This window comes from Amia ocellicauda, unplaced genomic scaffold (genome assembly GCF_036373705.1).
Source record: "Amia ocellicauda isolate fAmiCal2 unplaced genomic scaffold, fAmiCal2.hap1 HAP1_SCAFFOLD_203, whole genome shotgun sequence".
Taxonomy (NCBI): Eukaryota; Metazoa; Chordata; class Actinopteri; order Amiiformes; family Amiidae; genus Amia; species Amia ocellicauda.
In genome coordinates this window covers 20,113-36,237 of record NW_027102766.1, presented here as the reverse complement: position 1 = coordinate 36,237, position 16,125 = coordinate 20,113, and the positions used below count along the sequence as shown (strand labels likewise).

The 16,125-nt window shown below is 45.4% G+C and overlaps 7 non-coding genes across 7 annotated transcripts; all 7 read right to left on the bottom strand.

The window, feature by feature from the left end:
• Positions 1-2,179: 2,179 nt before the first annotated feature.
• On the bottom strand, positions 2,180-2,268 carry trnay-gua (transfer RNA tyrosine (anticodon GUA)). Its single transcript is given in 2 exon segments — positions 2,180-2,215; positions 2,232-2,268. It is a non-coding gene; the product is annotated as a tRNA-Tyr (tRNA).
• Positions 2,269-6,273: 4,005 nt separating this feature from the next.
• On the bottom strand, positions 6,274-6,346 carry trnak-uuu (transfer RNA lysine (anticodon UUU)). The gene has a single exon. It is a non-coding gene; the product is annotated as a tRNA-Lys (tRNA).
• A 236-nt stretch (positions 6,347-6,582) lies between these two features.
• On the bottom strand, positions 6,583-6,671 carry trnay-gua (transfer RNA tyrosine (anticodon GUA)). Its single transcript is given in 2 exon segments — positions 6,583-6,618; positions 6,635-6,671. It is a non-coding gene; the product is annotated as a tRNA-Tyr (tRNA).
• A 1,917-nt stretch (positions 6,672-8,588) lies between these two features.
• Positions 8,589-8,661, bottom strand: trnak-uuu (transfer RNA lysine (anticodon UUU)). The gene has a single exon. It is a non-coding gene; the product is annotated as a tRNA-Lys (tRNA).
• A 236-nt stretch (positions 8,662-8,897) lies between these two features.
• On the bottom strand, positions 8,898-8,986 carry trnay-gua (transfer RNA tyrosine (anticodon GUA)). Its single transcript is given in 2 exon segments — positions 8,898-8,933; positions 8,950-8,986. It is a non-coding gene; the product is annotated as a tRNA-Tyr (tRNA).
• Positions 8,987-10,864: 1,878 nt separating this feature from the next.
• Positions 10,865-10,937, bottom strand: trnak-uuu (transfer RNA lysine (anticodon UUU)). The gene has a single exon. It is a non-coding gene; the product is annotated as a tRNA-Lys (tRNA).
• A 236-nt stretch (positions 10,938-11,173) lies between these two features.
• Positions 11,174-11,262, bottom strand: trnay-gua (transfer RNA tyrosine (anticodon GUA)). Its single transcript is given in 2 exon segments — positions 11,174-11,209; positions 11,226-11,262. It is a non-coding gene; the product is annotated as a tRNA-Tyr (tRNA).
• Between the last annotated feature and the right edge of the window lie 4,863 nt (positions 11,263-16,125).

Here is a 16,125-nt window from a genome sequence, read left to right as displayed (position 1 = left end):
TTGCCTTTTGTATTGCTTCCCCACATTGTTTGGATGGAGAAAGTGAGGAGTCCACATAGACTCCTAGGTCTTTCTCATGCGATAATTCATCTAGTTCTATTCCTCCCATAGTGTAATTACAGTGGACATTTTTGTGACCTGCACGTATTACCTTGCACTTGTCCACATTGAATTTCATCTGCCAGGTGTCGGCCCACAACTAAATATTATTCAAGTCCCTTTTGTAGCGTAAGGTACGCTTATAAATTTCAATTAAAGAAGTGAATTTATAGTATCACCTTATCACGAATCCTGGAATCTTGTAGAACTCAATTTCTGTAATAATTGGACGCAGACACCAATTCCAAAGATATAAATTGTCAAATTTATTCAAAAACAAAGACTAAATGTAGCACTACACTAATTATACAAAAGGGAAAAACTAATTCAACTCTAGATCAACAAATGAAAGACAAATCACTTCCGTGACCAAATCAAAGACCATGGGATCGCATATGATAACACAAATCGTTAAACAAAAAAGGTTATAAACACATTGACTAAAATACCGGTTAGTAAGACGAAGGTGAGTCTCTCATTAGTATTGTTAGTCGAACATCAAATAACTACAACAACAGAGATGTAACTAATGGTGAAATTATCCAAATCTATGTTAATGCCAAGGTGACTAGGTCTATGAAGCCTTATCATTCAATCAACCATGTTACTGTGCCACTACATCATATCACACCATGCCACTACATCACACCATGCCACTACACTATATCACAGCATGCCACTCCACATGCACAGCACACACGGTGAGGATGCAGCGCATAGCAAACATGCAGCTCAGCTCATAAAGCCAGGGGTCACAGATACTTGGGGGTGTCGAGGCAGGGCAGACGAGGTGGCTGTAAAGCGATATGTAGCCAAAGCACCGTGGGGACCCCGGGTCCATCTCACTTACCTTACACTGGGAGATCCATCCATCTTAAGCTAACAAAATACAACAATACAAGTTAGTTTGTGCCAAATACTGTTTTATTGTTTGAAGTATTTTACATTTAACAAATAAAAACAATTCAAATTTTTAATACTTATGATTAAAAACTTTTTTTTAAATACAATTCTTAAGATCACTTAAAATTTTTTAAATCTTTGTGATTTAACAAAAAACAAAATACTTAACTTCAAATAAACAAGTGCACAAAACAACAAAACAAAGGTGATTAAAGCAAAACTGCTACCAACATAAAAGTCAAATACATTGAAAATAACTGAAAATGCACTGGACAAAATAAAGAAACAATTAAAAAGGTAAAAATAAAAAACAAACAAAAAAGGTCCAATGCATTTAAAATTAAATCCAAAACGGACAATGTATTTGACAAAAAAATAAAACAAAACTAAACCAAAAAAACCCTAAACAATTAGTGATTTAAAAACAACTAAATCTTTAAAAACAGTTAAGATTCATTTTTAAAAGTCATTTTAAAAACAATCATTCATTAAATGGTTAAAAAATCTTGGACTCGGGCTCCAGCAGGGGGAACTGACCGTCCCCGGAGGTGGGTCCCATCATGGGATCCTAAGCTCCCCCAGATCAAACCCCAGGAGAACAAAGTGGCAGCTGTTCAACCTTGGCCTCAACCCCCGGACAAAGAAACGGGTACGTGCGTTTCTTGGCCTCACCGGCTATTACAGGCGCTTCATTCCGGTCTGGGTGGGGGACGGGTGAATGAGGCACAGCTGGGCGCAGATGGCCTCTACCAAACGGCTCGTGTCCGGCCACTGGGCTGGCCCAGTGTTCTCGCCCACCATGCACCTGCAACCAGGTAAGAGATCTGTGTTAGGAAGCATCCTTCACACCTCACAGTCACTACTTACAGGCACATACTCATATTCGTCTCCTGCGTCGCAGAGGATTTTCACCATCATGGCCCTCGGTCAACAACCCGGGCTTCAGTGAAGTGCTTCACAATGTGTTGGCTTCATGATTGTTCCAGACCGCTTTCTGGCCGGTTTAGAAAACTGGGCTCAGGGTGAAAAGGGTCACATGCAATACGAGATGTTTGGGCAATGCGAGTTCTCGACAACAAATCCGAATTGCCGGGGTTTTCTCCTTGTCCTCATGCAATTCCAATGGCTTGACATTTGGGAGCTCGTCCAAAACCGACGCCAAACCATAAGCACGGCTTCCTTCGAGACGGAATTGAACCAGCGCCCTAAGGGTGCCCGCTGCCTGAAACCTACAGTCCTCCGCTCTACCAACTGAGCTACCGAAGGGAAGCTCCTCAACGCCTTCCCCTGGCAGTCTCAGTGGCCGTGCCAAGCCAAGAAGCACCGTGGCTTGGCTCAGTGGTTTTCAACCCGTGTGCCGTGAGGACTACCCAATTGTGTCGTGAGATTTTTATCCCCTCAAAAATATGATGTCATTTTTTTGGGTCAACTTCATAAATCTTGTATCAAATCAAACTTATTCAAATTTGTGAAAATGTTACATTCATACATCACCTGTAGAAAGCGTTTCATAACTGAAATGTTGTGTTTGCCGGACTGAACGCACACCTACACTGAGTCGCAGTGCTATCAGTGGTACTGAAAGGCAATTGATTAAAGGGACAGATGGTGAATTCCTTTTCATCTTGCACTCTGCTTGTCCTTGTTCTAAGTTGGACTGGTGAACGAAATCGATTTTATCAATATTATTCAATGTGTTTGTTCTTGCCCTTTTGGTAGGCTTAATTTTTTGATACTGTAACGGAGATGGAGAGGCAGCACCGCCCCTCTCGATTAATATGCGGCCATCTCCGTAGGGGCTGCTGGGAGATAAGAGAAAGGACTGTAAAGAGTGAATTAAGGGCCTGTTCATTGTTATGTATTGATTGTGTACTGTACCGTTGTGTACTGTTGTTGGATGTCTCCTGTTCCTCTAAGTCTCATTTGGCTTTGGTTTCCCCCCTCTGCGATGAATAATCGGGCTCTAAATAGCCCCGGCGTTTCTCCTGCAGTTCTTCGTTCTTTCCACTGCTAGCGCTGCCTCTGTGAAGGCGGATGGTGCTTGTGAGAAGTCAACAGCGTGTCCACCGAAAAGGGTGTCTGACTCCTGGTTTTGGATCCGGAAGGGTTGATAACAAACCGAAACGGTTACAATACGATACCGCTTAGATTAACTGTGGATATGTATTGTGATCGTGCTCGGCTCAGGTGTGCGTTCAGTCCGCACACAAAACGTTTCGGTCGCGAAACGTCTAATCAAATCGAATAAAACGGCGGGGATAGCATGTTTGATCCGTGTGCTATTGTTTTTCACCAATTGTAATGCCCTTTGTAACGTTTAACCACTGTGTTGAATAGAGCTTGTTATAGGATATTGTGAACTGAACCTATTTTGCTGTGAATTTATATTTACTGCGAATAGTTTATTGTGTCTGGTCTACTTTTTTACCTAACCACTAAAGGCCACTCCTTGCACTTCACACATTTGCCCTTTTAATTACTCCCTTACTGACATACTTTAACATGCAATGTGCGTGTGATAATAGTTTTAGCAGCCTGTTGCCATTCAGGTGAGACAATACCTAGTAAATCCTTTTTTTTTTCCATGTTGGTGCGCCGCAAAGGTTTTTGGTCTCAGCAAAGTGTGCCGTGGCATTAAAACGCTTGGGAACCACTGTCTTGGCTTGTTGGGCATCCAGGTATGCACTGAGATTACGATCGGCACGATGATTGTCGTTCTCAGGGGAATTGTGTTTCTTTGCTGATCACGTTCTCTGTCGCTTTTTACACAGTTCTTACAAGTGGCACATTGGGGATGAGGAGCAGTGCATGCTGACACGCATAGCTGTGGACTTCTGCATGGTATGGGGCCACAGGTCATTCCAAGCATTTCAAGACGCCAGCAAATGTGTGGACACATTGAGTAGGTTGTGTTGGCCCAACCCTCACAGATTGTGCCAAGTCAAGTAGAGATGCATGTTGTCCTGTTCTAAAGTGACACGTCGTCAACAGCAAAAACATCTCTCAGAGTTCCTGGCTTGACTTGCCTCTGGAAGACAACACTTGCAAGGCTGGATATTTGCCGAAGGAAGCAAAGAGGACAGGACACCTCGCCTAGAGGTGACAACAAATCCGAATTGCAGGGGTTTTTTCCTTGTCCTCATGCAATTCCAATGGCTTGACATTTGGGAGCTCGTCCAAAACCGACACCAAACCATAAGCACGGCTTCCTTCGAGACGGAATTGAACCAGCGACCTAAAGGTGCCCGCTGCCTGAAACCTACAGTCCTCCGCTCTACCAACTGAGCTACCAAAGGGAAGCTCCTCACCGCCTTCCCCTGGCAGTCTCAGTGGCCGTGCAAAGCCAAGAAGCACCGTGGCTTGGCTCAGTGGTTTTCAACCCGTGTGCCGTGAGGATTACCCAATTATGTCGTGAGATTTTTATCCCCTCAAAAATATGATGTCATTTTTTTGGGTCAACTTCATAAATCTTGTATCAAATCAAACTTATTCAAATTTGTGAAAATGTTACATTCATACATCACCTGTAGAAAGCGTTTCATAACTGAAATGTTGTGTTTGCCGGACTGAACGCACACCTACACTGAGTCGCAGTGCTATCAGTGGTACTGAAAGGCAATTGATTAAATGGACAGATGGTGAATTCCTTTTCATCTTGCACTCTGCTTGTCCTTGTTCTAAGTTGGACTGGTGAACGAAATCGATTTTATCAATATTATTCAATGTGTTTGTTCTTGCCCTTTTGGTAGGCTTAATTTTTTGATACTGTAACGGAGATGTAGAGGCAGCACTGCCCCTCTCGATTAATATGCGGCCATCTCCGTAAGGGCTGCTGGGAGATAAGAGAAAGGACTGTAAAGAGTGAATTAAGGGCCTGTTCATTGTTATGTATTGATTGTGTACTGTACCGTTGTGTACTGTTGTTGGATGTCTCCTGTTCCTCTAAGTCTCATTTGGCTTTGGTTTCCCCCCTCTGCGATGAATAAACGGGCTCTAAATAGCCCCGGCATTTCTCCTGCAGTTCTTCGTTCTTTCCACTGCTAGCGCTGCCTCTGTGAAGGCGGATGGTGCTTGTGAGAAGTCAACAGCGTGTCCACCGAAAAGGGTGTCTGACTCCTGGTTTTGGATCCGGAAGGGTTGATAACAAACCGAAACGGTTAAAATACGAAACCGCTTAGATTAACTGTGGATATGTATTGTGATCGTGCTCGGCTCAGGTGTGCGTTCAGTCCGCACACAAAACGTTTTGGTCGCGAAACGTCTAATCAAATCGAATAAAACGGCGGGGATAGCATGTTTGATCCGTGTGCTATTGTTTTTCAACAATTGTAATGCCCTTTGTAACGTTTAACCACTGTGTTGAATAGAGCTTGTTATAGGATATTGTGAACTGAACCTATTTTGCTGTGAATTTATATTTACTGCGAAAAGTTTATTGTGTCTGGTCTTGGTCTGTCTGCACTAAATAAATGATTTGCATCAAGTAATTATTTAGTTTGTCTGTCTACTTTTTTACCTAACCACTAAAGGCCACTCCTTGCACTTCACACATTTGCCCTTTTAATTACTCCCTTACTGACATACTTTAACATGCAATGTGCGTGTGATAATAGTTTTAGCAGCCTGTTGCCATTCAGGTGAGACAATACCTAGTAAATCCTTTTTTTTTTTCCATGTTGGTGCGCCGCAAAGGTTTTTGGTCTCAGCAAAGTGTGCCATGGCATTAAAACGCTTGGGAACCACTGTCTTGGCTTGTTGGGCATCCAGGTATGCACTGAGATTACGATCGGCACGATGATTGTCGTTCTCAGGGGAATTGTGTTTCTTTGCTGATCACGTTCTCTGTCGCTTTTTACACAGTTCTTACAAGTGGCACATTGGGGATGAGGAGCAGTGCATGCTGACACGCATAGCTGTGGACTTCTGCATGGTATGGGGCCACAGGTCATTCCAAGTATTTCAAGACGCCAGCAAATGTGTGGACACATTGAGTAGGTTGTGTTGGCCCAACCCTCACAGATTGTGCCAAGTCAAGTAGAGATGCATGTTGTCCTGTTCTAAAGTGACACGTCGTCAACTGCAAAAACATCTCTCAGAGTTCCTGGCTTGACTTGCCTCTGGAAGACAACACTTGCAAGGCTGGATATTTGCCAAAGGAAGCAAAGAGGACAGGACACCTCGCCTAGACGCAACTGCGTATCTCATTGTCCCGAGGAAGGCCGTCCAGGCTTTTCACCATCATTGCCCTCGGTCAACAAGGTCTCAACACTGCGCCCGAACAGGGACTTGAACCCTGGACCCTCAGATTAAAAGTCTGATGCTCTACCAGCTGAGCTACCCGGGCTTCAGTGAAGTGCTTCACAATGTGTTGGCTTCATGATTGTTCCAGACCGCTTTCTGGCCGGTTTAGAAAACTGGGCTCAGGGTGAAAAGGGTCACATGCAATACGAGATGTTTGGGCAATGCGAGTTCTCGACAACAAATCCGAATTGCCGGGGTTTTCTGCTTGTCCTCATGCAATTCCAATGGCTTGACATTTGGGAGCTCGTCCAAAACCAACGCCAAACCATAAGCACGGCTTCCTTCGAGACGGAATTGAACCAGCGCCCTAAGGGTGCCCGCTGCCTGAAACCTACAGTCCTCCGCTCTACCAACTGAGCTACCGAAGGGAAGCTCCACACCGCCTTCCCCTGGCAGTCTCAGTGGCCGTGCAAAGCCAAGAAGCACCGTGGCTTGGCTCAGTGGTTTTCAACCCGTGTGCCGTGAGGACTACCCAATTGTGTCGTGAGATTTTTATCCCCTCAAAAATATGATGTCATTTTTTTGGGTCAACTTCATAAATCTTGTATCAAATCAAACTTATTCAAATTTGTGAAAATGTTACATTCATACATCACCTGTAGAAAGCGTTTCATAACTGAAATGTTGTGTTTGCCGGACTGAACGCACACCTACACTGAGTCGCAGTGCTATCAGTGGTACTGAAAGGCAATTGATTAAAGGGACAGATGGTGAATTCCTTTTCATCTTGCACTCTGCTTGTCCTTGTTCTAAGTTGGACTGGTGAACGAAATCGATTTTATCAATATTATTCAATGTGTTTGTTCTTGCCCTTTTGGTAGGCTTAATTTTTTGATACTGTAACGGAGATGGAGAGGCAGCACCGCCCCTCTCGATTAATATGCGGCCATCTCCGTAGGGGCTGCTGGGAGATAAGAGAAAGGACTGTAAAGAGTGAATTAAGGGCCTGTTCATTGTTATGTATTGATTGTGTACTATACCGTTGTGTACTGTTGTTGGATGTCTCCTGTTCCTCTAAGTCTCATTTGGCTTTGGTTTCCCCCCTCTGCGATGAATAATCGGGCTCTAAATAGCCCCGGCGTTTCTCCTGCAGTTCTTCGTTCTTTCCACTGCTAGCGCTGCCTCTGTGAAGGCGGATGGTGCTTGTGAGAAGTCAACAGCGTGTCCACCGAAAAGGGTGTCTGACTCCTGGTTTTGGATCCGGAAGGGTTGATAACAAACCGAAACTGTTACAATACGATACCGCTTAGATTAACTGTGGATATGTATTGTGATCGTGCTCGGCTCAGGTGTGCGTTCAGTCCGCACACAAAACGTTTCGGTCGCGAAACGTCTAATCAAATCGAATAAAACGGCGGGGATAGCATGTTTGATCCGTGTACTATTGTTTTTCACCAATTGTAATGCCCTTTGTAACGTTTAACCACTGTGTTGAATAGAGCTTGTTATAGGATATTGTGAACTGAACCTATTTTGCTGTGAATTTATATTTACTGCGAATAGTTTACTGTGTCTGGTCTACTTTTTTACCTAACCACTAAAGGCCACTCCTTGCACTTCACACATTTGCCCTTTTAATTACTCCCTTACTGACATACTTTAACATGCAATGTGCGTGTGATAATAGTTTTAGCAGCCTGTTGCCATTCAGGTGAGACAATACCTAGTAAATCCTTTTTTTTTTTCCATGTTGGTGCGCCGCAAAGGTTTTTGGTCTCAGCAAAGTGTGCCGTGGCATTAAAACGCTTGGGAACCACTGTCCTGGCTTGTTGGGCATCCAGGTATGCACTGAGATTACGATCGGCACGATGATTGTCGTTCTCAGGGGAATTGTGTTTCTTTGCTGATCACGTTCTCTGTCGCTTTTTACACAGTTCTTACAAGTGGCACATTGGGGATGAGGAGCAGTGCATGCTGACACGCATAGCTGTGGACTTCTGCATGGTATGGGGCCACAGGTCATTCCAAGTATTTCAAGACGCCAGCAAATGTGTGGACACATTGAGTAGGTTGTGTTGGCCCAACCCTCACAGATTGTGCCAAGTCAAGTAGAGATGCATGTTGTCCTGTTCTAAAGTGACACGTCGTCAACAGCAAAAACATCTCTCAGAGTTCCTGGCTTGACTTGCCTCTGGAAGACAACACTTGCAAGGCTGGATATTTGCCGAAGGAAGCAAAGAGGACAGGACACCTCGCCTAGACGCAACTGCGTATCTCATTGTCCCGAGGAAGGCCGTCCAGGCTTTTCACCATCATGGCCCTCGGTCAACAAGGTCTCAACACTGCGCCCGAACAGGGACTTGAACCCTGGACCCTCAGATTAAAAGTCTGATGCTCTACCAGCTGAGCTACCCGGGCTTCAGTGAAGTGCTTCACAATGTGTTGGCTTCATGATTGTTCCAGACCGCTTTCTGGCCGGTTTAGAAAACTGGGCTCAGGGTGAAAAGGGTCACATGCAATACGAGATGTTTGGGCAATGCGAGTTCTCGACAACAAATCCGAATTGCCGGGGTTTTCTGCTTGTCCTCATGCAATTCCAATGGCTTGACATTTGGGAGCTCGTCCAAAACCAACGCCAAACCATAAGCACGGCTTCCTTCGAGACGGAATTGAACCAGCGCCCTAAGGGTGCCCGCTGCCTGAAACCTACAGTCCTCCGCTCTACCAACTGAGCTACCGAAGGGAAGCTCCACACCGCCTTCCCCTGGCAGTCTCAGTGGCCGTGCAAAGCCAAGAAGCACCGTGGCTTGGCTCAGTGGTTTTCAACCCGTGTGCCGTGAGGACTACCCAATTGTGTCGTGAGATTTTTATCCCCTCAAAAATATGATGTCATTTTTTTGGGTCAACTTCATAAATCTTGTATCAAATCAAACTTATTCAAATTTGTGAAAATGTTACATTCATACATCACCTGTAGAAAGCGTTTCATAACTGAAATGTTGTGTTTGCCGGACTGAACGCACACCTACACTGAGTCGCAGTGCTATCAGTGGTACTGAAAGGCAATTGATTAAAGGGACAGATGGTGAATTCCTTTTCATCTTGCACTCTGCTTGTCCTTGTTCTAAGTTGGACTGGTGAACGAAATCGATTTTATCAATATTATTCAATGTGTTTGTTCTTGCCCTTTTGGTAGGCTTAATTTTTTGATACTGTAACGGAGATGGAGAGGCAGCACCGCCCCTCTCGATTAATATGCGGCCATCTCCGTAGGGGCTGCTGGGAGATAAGAGAAAGGACTGTAAAGAGTGAATTAAGGGCCTGTTCATTGTTATGTATTGATTGTGTACTATACCGTTGTGTACTGTTGTTGGATGTCTCCTGTTCCTCTAAGTCTCATTTGGCTTTGGTTTCCCCCCTCTGCGATGAATAATCGGGCTCTAAATAGCCCCGGCGTTTCTCCTGCAGTTCTTCGTTCTTTCCACTGCTAGCGCTGCCTCTGTGAAGGCGGATGGTGCTTGTGAGAAGTCAACAGCGTGTCCACCGAAAAGGGTGTCTGACTCCTGGTTTTGGATCCGGAAGGGTTGATAACAAACCGAAACTGTTACAATACGATACCGCTTAGATTAACTGTGGATATGTATTGTGATCGTGCTCGGCTCAGGTGTGCGTTCAGTCCGCACACAAAACGTTTCGGTCGCGAAACGTCTAATCAAATCGAATAAAACGGCGGGGATAGCATGTTTGATCCGTGTGCTATTGTTTTTCACCAATTGTAATGCCCTTTGTAACGTTTAACCACTGTGTTGAATAGAGCTTGTTATAGGATATTGTGAACTGAACCTATTTTGCTGTGAATTTATATTTACTGCGAATAGTTTACTGTGTCTGGTCTACTTTTTTACCTAACCACTAAAGGCCACTCCTTGCACTTCACACATTTGCCCTTTTAATTACTCCCTTACTGACATACTTTAACATGCAATGTGCGTGTGATAATAGTTTTAGCAGCCTGTTGCCATTCAGGTGAGACAATACCTAGTAAATCCTTTTTTTTTTTCCATGTTGGTGCGCCGCAAAGGTTTTTGGTCTCAGCAAAGTGTGCCGTGGCATTAAAACGCTTGGGAACCACTGTCTTGGCTTGTTGGGCATCCAGGTATGCACTGAGATTACGATCGGCACGATGATTGTCGTTCTCAGGTGAATTGTGTTTCTTTGCTGATCACGTTCTCTGTCGCTTTTTACACAGTTCTTACAAGTGGCACATTGGGGATGAGGAGCAGTGCATGCTGACACGCATAGCTGTGGACTTCTGCATGGTATGGGGCCACAGGTCATTCCAAGTATTTCAAGACGCCAGCAAATGTGTGGACACATTGAGTAGGTTGTGTTGGCCCAACCCTCACAGATTGTGCCAAGTCAAGTAGAGATGCATGTTGTCCTGTTCTAAAGTGACACGTCGTCAACTGCAAAAACATCTCTCAGAGTTCCTGGCTTGACTTGCCTCTGGAAGACAACACTTGCAAGGCTGGATATTTGCCGAAGGAAGCAAAGAGGACAGGACACCTCGCCTAGACACTTTTCACCATCATTGCCCTCGGTCAACAAGGTCTCAACACTGCGCCCGAACAGGGACTTGAACCCTGGACCCTCAGATTAAAAGTCTGATGCTCTACCGGCTGAGCTACCCGGGCTTCAGTGAAGTGCTTCACAATGTGTTGGCTTCATGATTGTTCCAGACCGCTTTCTGGCCGGTTTAGAAAACTGGGCTCAGGGTGAAAAGGGTCACATGCAATACGAGATGTTTGGGCAATGCGAGTTCTCGACAACAAATCCGAATTGCCGGGGTTTTCTGCTTGTCCTCATGCAATTCCAATGGCTTGACATTTGGGAGCTCGTCCAAAACCAACGCCAAACCATAAGCACGGCTTCCTTCGAGACGGAATTGAACCAGCGCCCTAAGGGTGCCCGCTGCCTGAAACCTACAGTCCTCCGCTCTACCAACTGAGCTACCGAAGGGAAGCTCCACACCGCCTTCCCCTGGCAGTCTCAGTGGCCGTGCAAAGCCAAGAAGCACCGTGGCTTGGCTCAGTGGTTTTCAACCCGTGTGCCGTGAGGACTACCCAATTGTGTCGTGAGATTTTTATCCCCTCAAAAATATGATGTAATTTTTTTGGTTCAACTTCATAAATCTTGTATCAAATCAAACTTATTCAAATTTGTGAAAATGTTACATTCATACATCACCTGTAGAAAGCGTTTCATAACTGAAATGTTGTGTTTGCCGGACTGAACGCACACCTACACTGAGTCGCAGTGCTATCAGTGGTACTGAAAGGCAATTGATTAAAGGGACAGATGGTGAATTCCTTTTCATCTTGCACTCTGCTTGTCCTTGTTCTAAGTTGGACTGGTGAACGAAATCGATTTTATCAATATTATTCAATGTGTTTGTTCTTGCCCTTTTGGTAGGCTTAATTTTTTGATACTGTAACGGAGATGGAGAGGCAGCACCGCCCCTCTCGATTAATATGCGGCCATCTCCGTAGGGGCTGCTGGGAGATAAGAGAAAGGACTGTAAAGAGTGAATTAAGGGCCTGTTCATTGTTATGTATTGATTGTGTATTGTACCGTTGTGTACTGTTGTTGGATGTCTCCTGTTCCTCTAAGTCTCATTTGGCTTTGGTTTCCCCCCTCTGCGATGAATAATCGGGCTCTAAATAGCCCCGGCGTTTCTCCTGCAGTTCTTCGTTCTTTCCACTGCTAGCGCTGCCTCTGTGAAGGCGGATGGTGCTTGTGAGAAGTCAACAGCGTGTCCACCGAAAAGGGTGTCTGACTCCTGGTTTTGGATCCGGAAGGGTTGATAACAAACTGAAACGGTTACAATACGATACCGCTTAGATTAACTGTGGATATGTATTGTGATCGTGCTCGGCTCAGGTGTGCGTTCAGTCCGCACACAAAACGTTTCGGTCGCGAAACGTCTAATCAAATCGAATAAAACGGCGGGGATAGCATGTTTGATCCGTGTGCTATTGTTTTTCACCAATTGTAATGCCCTTTGTAATGTTTAACCACTGTGTTGAATAGAGCTTGTTATAGGATATTGTGAACTGAACCTATTTTGCTGTGAATTTATATTTACTGCGAATAGTTTATTGTGTCTGGTCTACTTTTTTACCTAACCACTAAAGGCCACTCCTTGCACTTCACACATTTGCCCTTTTAATTACTCCCTTACTGACATACTTTAACATGCAATGTGCGTCTGATAAAAGTTTTAGCAGCCTGTTGCCATTCAGGTGAGACAATACCTAGTAAATCCTTTTTTATTTTCCATGTTGGTGCGCCGCAAAGGTTTTTGGTCTCAGCAAAGTGTGCCGTGGCATTAAAACGCTTGGGAACCACTGTCTTGGCTTGTTGGGCATCCAGGTATGCACTGAGATTACGATCGGCACGATGATTGTCGTTCTCAGGGGAATTGTGTTTCTTTGCTGATCACGTTCTCTGTCGCTTTTTACACAGTTCTTACAAGTGGCACATTGGGGATGAGGAGCAGTGCATGCTGACACGCATAGCTGTGGACTTCTGCATGGTATGGGGCCACAGGTCATTCCAAGTATTTCAAGACGCCAGCAAATGTGTGGACACATTGAGTAGGTTGTGTTGGCCCAACCCTCACAGATTGTGCCAAGTCAAGTAGAGATGCATGTTGTCCTGTTCTAATGTGACACGTCGTCAACTGCAACAACATCTCTCAGAGTTCCTGGCTTGACTTGCCTCTGGAAGACAACACTTGCAAGGCTGGATATTTGCCGAAGGAAGCAAAGAGGACAGGACACCTCGCCTAGACGCAACTCCGTATCTCATTGTCCCGAGGAAGGCCGTCCAGGCTTTTCACCATCATTGCCCTCGGTCAACAAGGTCTCAACACTGCGCCCGAACAGGGACTTGAACCCTGGGAGAAGGAGATTGAGCCGTACGAAGAATTCTTTTAAAGGACTTTATTAAATAAAGAACTTTACAGACTGCGCTGCCCGCCTGTGCCCACCTGATCAGTGGAGTTTTACAGCTGGACAATTGACTGTCGACTGAATATGAAAGTGTTCAGTCATTTAAATAGCTATTTGAGTCTTAAGAAACTTGACCCTTGGAACAAACAGGGCCCTGCTTTCCTCAAAGACTTTGTCTTCAAGTAACTACGGTGGAACCCTGCTTACAAAGAAGATTTTGTGCACAACCTTGGAGCCTTCAAATCAGTGGAGAATCTGTTTGGAAAAGACTCTACATTCGCGAAACCCTAACTTCCAGGTGCATCGACTGAGTGGAAGTTCTTGGACAAAGCCGAACCGGACTGCCTTTGTTCCAAACCACACGGACCTCGTGCCGTGTGCTGTTATCTGAGCCCGAAGCCAGAGAGGCCTCTCTGCGACGAAGTTCAGATAAGTTTAACAGTTTGGAGTTTGTGATTCATGACATTTGAGAAATCAATTAGAAATGTTAATCTGTGATTCATAACTCTAGAATGTGTAATATCATTTAGTTTTCTTAATTATAAATGTGTGTTGCATTAAACTGTTTTGTTGATAATTTTAGAAATAAAATCTGTCAACGCCGAGAGATATCTTCTCATTCCTGTTTAACTGTTTAGTCTGAAATTGACACAAGTTAATAGACACCAGATTATAGGTGGCCCTGCCTATCTTTAATCATTGAATAATAATCAATTAATGGAAATTGTGGTAACAAGTAATGTTAGGATCTTTCTCGGCACCTAAACGTAAATGAGACTGATATATATATAACGAGAAGTTACCTGACATAAGTACTAACCTGCGTAGTTATTTAATGTCTGACTAACAATACTAATGAGAGACTCACCTTCGTCTTACTAACCGGCATTGTAGTCAATGTGTTTATAACCTTTTTTGTTTAACAATTTGTGTGTTATCATATGCGATCCCATGATCTTTGATTTGGTCACGGAAGTGATTTGTCTTTGTTTTGTTGATCTAGAGTTGAATTTGAATTAGTTTTTCCCTTTTGTATAATTAGTGTAGTGCTACATTTAGTCTTTGTTTTTGAATAAATTTGACAATTTATATCTTTGGAATTGGTGTCTTCAACACTTTGTATTGCACTTATTTTGTAAGTCGCCCTGGATAAGGGCGTCTGCCAAGAAATAAAAATAATAATAATAATATTGTGTCTGTATCGGGAGCCAGTGGCGGGAGCGGAGCAGTGGAGTAGCGTGTGCGAGGGAAAGAGATTACCAGACGAGCCGCAGAGTTCTGGATGAGCTGGAGCGGCAGTAGTTGCAGGCAGGCCAGCCAGGAGGGAGTTGCAGTAGTCCAGGTGGAAGAGGACCAGTGACTGGACGAGAAGCTGAGTCAAGTAGTTGGTGCGGAAGGGACGGATTCGGCGTATGTTGCTCAGGAAGAATCTGCAGGTGCGTTTCAGCGTGGTGATGTGCTGGGTGTAGGAGAGCGCAGGATCAAGGATGACTCCTAGATTTTTAGCGGAAGATGAAGGAGAAAGTGTGGTGGATTCCAAGGGGATTGAGATGGGGAGATCAGCAGAAGGTGAGGAAGAGTGGGGAAAAAGAGGAGATCCGATTTGGAGAGGTTGAGCTTGAGGTGGTGCAACTGCATCCAGGCGGAGATAGCAGACAAACAGGAAGAGATGTGAGAGGGGATGAGAGGGTCAGAAGAGGGAAAAGACAGGAAGATCTGGGCATCATCTGCGTAGAAGTGGTAGGAGAAACCATGGGATGCGATGAGGGGGCCCATGGAGCGAGTGTAGAGAGAGAACAGGAGTGGGCCCAGGACGGAGCCTTGGGGTACGTCTATGAGGAGAGGTTGCGGGTGGATGAGGAACCTTGCCATGTCACTTGGTAGGTCCAGTCGTTGAGGTAGGAGGAGATCCAGGTGAGAGCAGTTCCAGAGATACCGAGGTCAGCGAGGCAGGAGAGGAGGATGGAGTGATCGACAGTGTCAAATGCTGCAGAGAGATCAAGGAGGATGAGGACTGAGGAGAGGGAGTCCGCCCGAGCACAGCTGGGGGAGTCAGTGACTGCCAGGAGAGCTGTCTCAGTGGAGTGAGCTGTGTGGAAGCCGGATTGCAGAAGATCCAGGAGTGAATGATGGGACAGAAAGGCAGAGAGCTGACGTTGGACCGCCCGCTCGAGAGTCTTTGAGAGGAAGGGGAGTAGGGAGACAGGGCGGTAGTTCTGAGGAGAGGTTGGTTTCTTGAGGAGTGGGATGACAGCAGCTTGTTTAAATGCAGAGGGGAAACAGTCAGAGAGGAGTGAGGAGTTGAGGAGGAAGGAGATCAGGAGTGGCTGCTTGGAGGAGGCGAGAAGGGAGAGGGTCCAGGGCGCACGTTGTAGGTTTGTGACGTAGAAGGAGAGATAATAGTTCAGTGTCCGATAGAGGCGAGAATTAAGAAAAGGAAGCTTGGTCGGTGGGAGGTTTGGGTGTGATGGGAGAGGAGGGGGGACTGTTGAAGAGCTTGCGGATGTCTGCGATCTTGGAGGAGAAGAAGGAGGCAAAATCATCTGCAGTGAGAGACGAGGGAGGAGGAGGAGGAGGAAAGAGGCAGGAGAAGGTGAAGTAGAGTCTGTGGGGGTTGCTGACAGTGGATTCAAAGAGTGACATTTTGGCTGAGGTGAGGGCAGCTGGGAGTTTGGTCCTTTTCCACTTCTTTTCAGTGGCACGCAGACTAGTTCGGGTTGAGCGGAGAACGGAAGAGATCCAAGGCCGAGGAGGGGAGGGACGGACAGGACGAGACGTGAGAGGACAGAGAGAATCAAGGGAGTAGGTGAGGGAGGAGAACAAAGAGGAGGTAGCACAGTTGACAGATAGATGGGAAAAACAGTCAATG